Source organism: Homarus americanus, unplaced genomic scaffold (assembly GCF_018991925.1).
Source record: "Homarus americanus isolate GMGI-L3 unplaced genomic scaffold, GMGI_Hamer_2.0 scaffold46669, whole genome shotgun sequence".
Classification (NCBI taxonomy): Eukaryota; Metazoa; Arthropoda; class Malacostraca; order Decapoda; family Nephropidae; genus Homarus; species Homarus americanus.
In genome coordinates, this window is record NW_024746487.1 from 14902 (window position 1) to 22423 (window position 7522).

The following is a 7522-nucleotide window of genomic DNA, read 5'->3' on the forward strand; positions in this document are numbered from 1 at the left end:
ATTTTTAAGCATCCATTCTATTTGCTTGGAGACATTATTTATCTGGGCATTTCTATATACATTAAGAAATGGGCATCCCATGTGGCAGGGTATGGGACTTGGATGTTCTACAAACTCTACATTCCATATCCCGTTCACTTCTCTCGGCTCCAAGTTCCTAGTAATATTTATACCCTAATCTTAACCTCATACACACCGAATCTTTCCATCTGCTCCTATCTTTCCTATTTGTAAAATTTGTGTTCATGAGAACATGATAGTAATGTTTCATTGTTTCACTTTTCTCATATATTTCATTCCTTTTTAAATTATCTTCTATTGATTGTATTTTCCGCAATTTGCTCATAATTTTTTCAAAGTTTTAATACATATTATGTCAATCTCGGCCTTTTCCGTGACTCTTTTTGCTGTTATATCTACTGCTTCATTAAGACCAATCCCCACATGTGAAGGGGCCCATACAAATCGAAAACTATGGCCTTTTTTCCTTATTGTATTTACAATTTTTCTACATAAACCAATAATGTGTTCAAAGACTGAACTCCCGCTGCTCAAAGAATCTAAAGCTGCCCTACTATCAACAAAAAAATATATATCTTTATTCCTCTTTACAACATTTTCTAATCCTACTAACAATGCATATAACTCGGCTTGTGTTGATGATCTAAAATTGCTCGGCCGTTGTCCAATTTTCGTGTCATCAGTACCTTGTTCTGTGTACTGGTTTATAAGGATCCCACACCCTGCCCTGCCACTTGACACAACTGAACCGTCACAATATACATGCAAGGTGTTTATTTTAGGCAAATTACTAATCTTATTCCCATAAACCACTTGCAAGTACAGTATTTTAAGTAAAAGATTGAACTTGAGAAACTTTGGATTGAAATATACTATACTGTTTTATATTACGTTAAAATAATGATATTCTTTCAGTAAAATCCCCAGACAGGTTTACAATTCATTTCGGTAATGGTGGAGCACACGCTTAGCTCCAGATGGATTTTATGAAATTGCACCAAAACTTCTATTTACATGATCATAACACGAAAATGGAAACACTGCGCAGATGAAGATAATGATATGGAGAGAAGTGAGCCGTTTGCTCAACAACAACAGAAGATCGCGGAAAGGTGTTATCACTACCAGAGACACGACCTTCCTCAAACCAAAACTGACGAAAAAACGCTATATACTCCAAGAGGACTCCCGGTGCTCACCTTAACCGCGGAGCCGGGAACATTTCACCAGGGGGAGCGCAGTAGTACTTCCGAGCATCAAGCTCGCTCACCGAAACCACTAACGTTGATGAAGGACCAAAAGGACGACCTGCCGAGGTCCGAGGGCTAGGTGAGAGAACTGTTAGAAAATATGAGGTTCTCCCAAAGGCCGACGCCGAAGTTCAACGGAGGAACTTGTGGTGAATACTGGAAGCTCAAGGAACCCTTCCAGCGACACGTTGGGATGCCGCAGATACTTGATGCTTTGAAATTAGAGACACTCTTCGTCGATTATGCCAGCTCCGCTAAGGACGCTCTGCGAGGATGCCTGCAAATTCAAAATCCCAAAGCATGGTACAATGAAGCACCCACGTGGGGTCCCGGGTTACCTTTCCGGTTCCGGGACCAGGTTTTGGGGTACCCCCGGTATGTTTCCTCTCACTGCATGGTCTTAGTAATAACCACAGCAATGGAGAAATACCGGGTTCCCTGCCCGCCTCCTAAAATATAGTATAGTCAACTCTCATACTTTCACCTCTTAGAAAATTCAAATCTGTGTTCTTTCTTCTATGTAAAAAGGACACTGATTATGTACTCCCCGTTAAGCTGATAAGAACAGATACTACACTTTGATCTTAGCCAAAAGGCATCCTGTTGGTTCCGCTGTCCTTGCTCCACCTGACGTTGATTGACTCTCCTCCTCCTCCTCCACTGTCGGACATGTCTGGCTACTTTGTGGTTGATCAAGCCTCTCTTTGTTGGGGCAGTATTGCACATCACACTGGAATCGAAAATGGCAAACCCTTTGCTCCTCCCTCATCTGCCTCTTGACGATACATTCGTGATTGCCTGGCCGGGAATTCATTACAAGATGGCATCCAGTACACAGCTCAGCCAAAAGGCCGAGAAGCAGGTCCCGCAACTAGTACTAAGTATGGAAGTAGCAAAAGAGAGTAATAAGAATATATTTTATTTAAAAGAATGATACAGAGTTTTTTATTTACAATAGTTTGGGTATTCCAGTTATTTGTGACCATTGGCTGACTATCTATTTCATTTTATACATAGTGTTCCTATTCCACTAACTAGAACCTATTCTTTCTTCTATCTTGACTTTGGGTTTATTTCACCCTACATACTGTCTAGCACCTGAGGTATGTTCTATATAAATCATTCTCGACCAGCGAATGGCATCACTTACACACAGTTTCCTGAAGAGGCTCAGGTATCCCTTTGATGCCAGTCGCCTCATCAGCTTCTCATTCTCCGGGTCGTATGCTCCCAGGGGTCCCACTATGAATGCAGCCACCTTCACCTGCTGGTATTGTCTTCTCATCTCTGCTGCCAGTTCTGCATACTTTTCTTCTTTCCTCAGTCTTGCTTCTTTAAATGCCTCTTGTCCATTCTCGAATGGGCAGGTGACGTCGATCAGGATCACTTCTCGGTTCTTTTCAATCACCAGGTCTGGACGTTCATTGTCTGGTGCTCCTGGTACTCGTTCATTTGCCGACATGATCTTCCAATGTCGACCTTCTGCGGCTTTTCGTACTCTATCCACCAGGGCATTATGTCGCTTTTGCATGGCTCGAGCGTGTATCATGCAGTGGTTTACTACATGTGGGAGCGTTTCTTCTCTATTGCACCGACGACATCTCCGATCCCTATTCTGGCCTCGCTTCGCTCCATTGACGGGGAGTAGGTTCAGTCTTGCTCGGTGTATGAAACGCCAGTCTGCGAAGGTTGTATACGCTCCATTTCGAACAAATGCTGATGATGTTCTCTCCTGTGCTACGAGCTTCATCACTTTCCCTTGGTCAGGCTTATTCTGCAGAACTTCATCTCTCATCTGTCGTCGCCGGCTCCGGATGGTTTTGGCTACCTTCCTTCTATCTTTTTCTTCAATGATGGAGTCCGTGCATTTTATCTTGATGTTCTCTCTTCCCTCTGCTATCCAGGAAACCCCCATTCGGCCTGAGGCACATCTGGCTCTAGACCAGATGGTTTGGTGGTCTCCTCCTCGCGTTTGCATCTCTCCCTGTGTTAAGTAAATGCATGCGTCGGTCATGCTTGGCTCCTGTCGTGTTCTCATTGTTGCCACTCGCCGGCATTCTTCTCTGGCTATTTCCCTGACGACAGGATCCGGTGACGTGAGTTATTTAAATGCGGTATCCACCAGGAAAATGTCAGAGTCTTCTGCCGCGAGTGGGACACCACACGCTCCAGCTTTACTGCTTCCGTATAGGTACTCATTCGACGCTCTTGACGGTAGATGTAGCGTGTGTTTCAGCATTGTCTTCATTTCGTTGTCCAGGTGTGCCCAGTCTGTTTTCCTCAGATGCCAAGTCCTCATTGCATGCACTCCTGCCGGGTACATGAATGTCTTGAGTGCATCTATTCTCTGCCACGGTGCTAGCTTGCTTGTCAGTATTTTGGTCCCGAGGTGCATTAGTTCCTCTACTGTTTGGATGTTTGGCAGAAGATGGAACCCAACTGGTCGCCCCAAGAATAGCGTAGCTTCGCCATCGCTCTTCCATTGAATGGGCGTTTCTCCCACATAGAACTGTGTCTGGCGCATTCCTCGAGGTCTTCGTCCAGACTGGTGCAATGATGAGCATTTGCTAGGATTTATGTCCAGTCCCATCCTACTGCATTGTTCTGTTGCTTTGTAGAGGAGTTGCTGTAGATTATCTTGCTGTTTTGTAATGATGGTTATATCGTCTGCATATGCTAAGCATGGGTGCTTGTGTTGTTGGTTCAGTATCATTCCTTCGGCCGCGATTTTCCGCAACAGTGGTTCGACCGCTATATTGAACAGGAGACCACTTATTGGGCACCCCTGTTGCACACCGCATTGCACTGGTATCTCTTCTGTTTCTCCTTCCTTTGTTAGGATTCTTGTCGTCTTGCCACTGATGATGTCTCCTGCTACTGCTTCAAAATCCCGTCCCACCCTTATACGGTTGAGCGCTCTTTTGATGAGGTCCAGTGACACTGAGCCAAATGCATTGGTCAAGTCGAGTGCTGCTATGCAGGTATCGCCATTGTTCCGTCGTGCATCGTCCATGTGATGTTGAAGTATGTAGTTGTGTTCTATCACCCCATCACTTGGCATGAATCCTTTCTGTGCGGCGCACAGTACCTCGTTGTCAACGAGCCACCTTCTGAGTCGTGCTGTGAGGCATCCCGTGTACACCTTGTATATTGTGCGGCTCAGTGTTATAGGCCTCCAATTTGAAACGACTTCTGGGTTACCACCTTTTTTGGGGACAAGTATTGTTCTGTATCGTTTCCAGGAGACTGGTATTCTCTTGGCTCTGAGACACACGTTGAATATGGCTGCCATCACTCGGCAGCTTGGGTCAGCCTTTCTCCAGTTCTCATATGATATTCTGTCTTCACCTGGTGACGAATTCTCTGCTGCTGCTAGTTTTGTAAATACTTCCTTCTCTGTGAAGGGCTGCATTTCCATCTCTGGTCTGTCGTGTGGCGGTTCGGGAATGTGCTCCACGGTATTTAGGTCACAATCCTTTTCAACCATCATGTGTTGGAAGTGTTCCTCTATTCTCTCCTTGCTTATTTCACATCTTGCGCCGTTCCCTTCGGCAATTAGCCGTATTGCTCGGCGACGGTTGTATTTGTACAGCCTCTGGATCTGTTTGCAATCATTGGCATCGGTGATTTTCCTGGTCGTGTTCTGTCCTTGCGAGATGTTTATCCTGTTTGCCGCTTGTATTGCTACCTCGATCTCAATCAGTACTTCTTCAAATCTTGCCCAGTCCGGGTTCCGCTGGATCTCATACACTGTGCCCAGAAACGGCTCCAGTATCCATGTCTCCTCAGCTTCATCTCGCTCTTCATTTGGTTCAGGCGTTATGCCAATCTGCTCCTGTATGTTGCCTTCACCACTTAGTGTTTGAGTTGCTTCACTTTGCGATAGTGGTGTAGGGGATTCACTGAGATTACTTTGTCTTCCTTCATTTGTTTCTTGACTTTGCATTATTTGTTCCCCTGTTCGGGTACTGTCTCCACCATGTTCTTCATCGGGGCTTAGAGGTGACAGTGGCATTCTTGGCATGTGCAAGAGGGGTGTCAGGTCCCCTGGGTGCTGTGATTCCTCTCTTGGTGAGGGTTCATTTTGGAGCAGCTGGCTCGGCGTTATCGACCTCAGTCGCGTTTCTTGATCGTCTGGGCTCAGTGGTGACACTGGTGTACTTCTCCCAGAGACGGGGCGTGGTGTCTCTGGTCCTTCCACTTCTCCATCCCTGGGTGGAGGTGTCCCTCTGTGCCTTTCTCGTTGCCCTTGTGTTACTCTTTGCTGCTGTTGCTCGTAATTCTGTGGCTGCTCCCTCTGCTCGTTATCCCTATTTTCCCCAACTTCCTGTGAGGGCTGGGCGCTTGCTGGATTGCCTTCAGCCTGTTAGTTCCCCTGTCGTTGCTCCGCCTGACGTTGGTTGTCTCTCCTCCTCCACTGCCGTACATGTGTTGCTACCTTGTGGTTATTCAATCCTCTCTTTGTTGGGGCAGAGTAGTGGCAGTATTGCACGTCGCACTGGAAACGAAAATGGGGAACCCTTTGCTCCTCCCTCATCTGCCTGTTGAGGATGCACGTGTGATTGCTTGGCCGGATAGTCAGTACCAGATAGCAACCTGCACACATGTTCATATATTCGTTGATTTTCTTGTTGTGGGCTTCCTTTAGATGTCGGACTAGTGATTGCTTGCAGCCAGACCACCCCGATGACGCACATTCCCATGGGCATCCCTGCGTCCTCTCTGTGCATTTGAAGGATGGTGGTGCAGGGAACCATATGGTCAGCATTCGGTTTCTTCTTTCCGGCTGGCGATCTCCTTCGTTTCTTCCCCTTGGCTCTTCGTCGTCCATCTTGCTTTACCCACACGAACACCCACACACACATGACAACCCCCTTACCAGGGTGTACCCGCACTATCACGGTATTCCTGGAGGATCGGCCGAGAGTTGTGTACCGACCTCCCTTTCGCTATCACAAACCCACTCGATCGCAAGGTGATGGTTTACCGGGGAGGGACTTTGGGACGAATACACTTCTATGAGTGCAGGTCCCTCAGCCAGTACGAAGTAAGGAAGTACAGAGAGGAGGGAATAGCCACGTGTGAGAAGCACCCACGTGGGGTCCCGTGGGACCAGGTTTGGGGCTTTGCAGGTCCCCCCGGTATGTTTCCTCTCACTGCATGTTATTAGTAATAACCACAGCAATGGTGAAATACTGGGTTCCCTGCTCGCCACCTAAAACAACAAAGGAGTAACTCTGTTACTTTCACCCCCAGAAAGTCCAAATCTGTGCTCTTCCTTCTATGTAAAAAAAGAACACTGATTATGTACTCTCCATTAAGCTGATAAGAACAGATACTACACTTTGATCTTAGCCAAAAGGCCGAGAAGCGATGACGATTGTTGTGTTGCAATCAAAGCAATGCACATTACACAATAACCTTACTTTAGTTTTAAATTGGTGCAACAAGAATTTATCTCGAGTTCTGTTTGCAGATAAACAGTCAAACTCCTTATGCATCAACACTAGTAATCTATAATAACAAAAACCGTAATTATATTACCAATTATTATACTATTCTTTACACTTCATTGTTATATTACCATTTACAATTTTTAGTTTTCCTTAATCTTAAAAAAAAATCACTTTTGTTCGTTATTTCTTTCTTTCATTCTTTCTTTCTTTTTTCTTTATGAACATTATTGACCAGTGTTAGTGAAGGAAGAAACTGGCATGTTTGAGGGACAGACTGAAGGACGCATACCCTACACTGTACTTTCCCCATGAAGAGATACGCCGGTTGCCAATGTTTTTTAACTATGATACCAACAATACACCCGCTGTTTTTGTTATTTTATTTTTTACATAGAAGCTGGAAAACTAATTTCCGTTGCATTATGAAAAGTATAAATTGCACTAAAAATGATAGTGCCTAAATGATTGAGACAATTACTTTATGAACCGTGTATGCCAACCTTCATGAAAAAATGAAGCTCCGCCCAGAGAAGTAGTTCCTGAAGTATTTGTAAAATGCTTACACAAGTATAAATATTTATTGCATATAATTGTAGAAAATTTGGAATTGTATCAATTTCTAGTTTGGTTATTAGTCAATTTTCCAATAAAATGATTCTGGGCTATATTGATCTCATTACTATGCCAAATAAAGTATTTCCACAATGTTCAGTTTTATATTAGGAGGGATAGACCTCACTAGATAGCAAGTTCCTCATAATTAATAGATAAAGTACATAAGCAATATCCCAAACG

General features: G+C 44.7%; 1 pseudogene; it reads right to left on the reverse strand.

Moving 5' to 3' along the window:
- Positions 1-6525: 6525 nt before the first annotated feature.
- LOC121879256 lies at positions 6526-6646 on the reverse strand (annotated as a pseudogene).
- Positions 6647-7522: the final 876 nt, after the last annotated feature.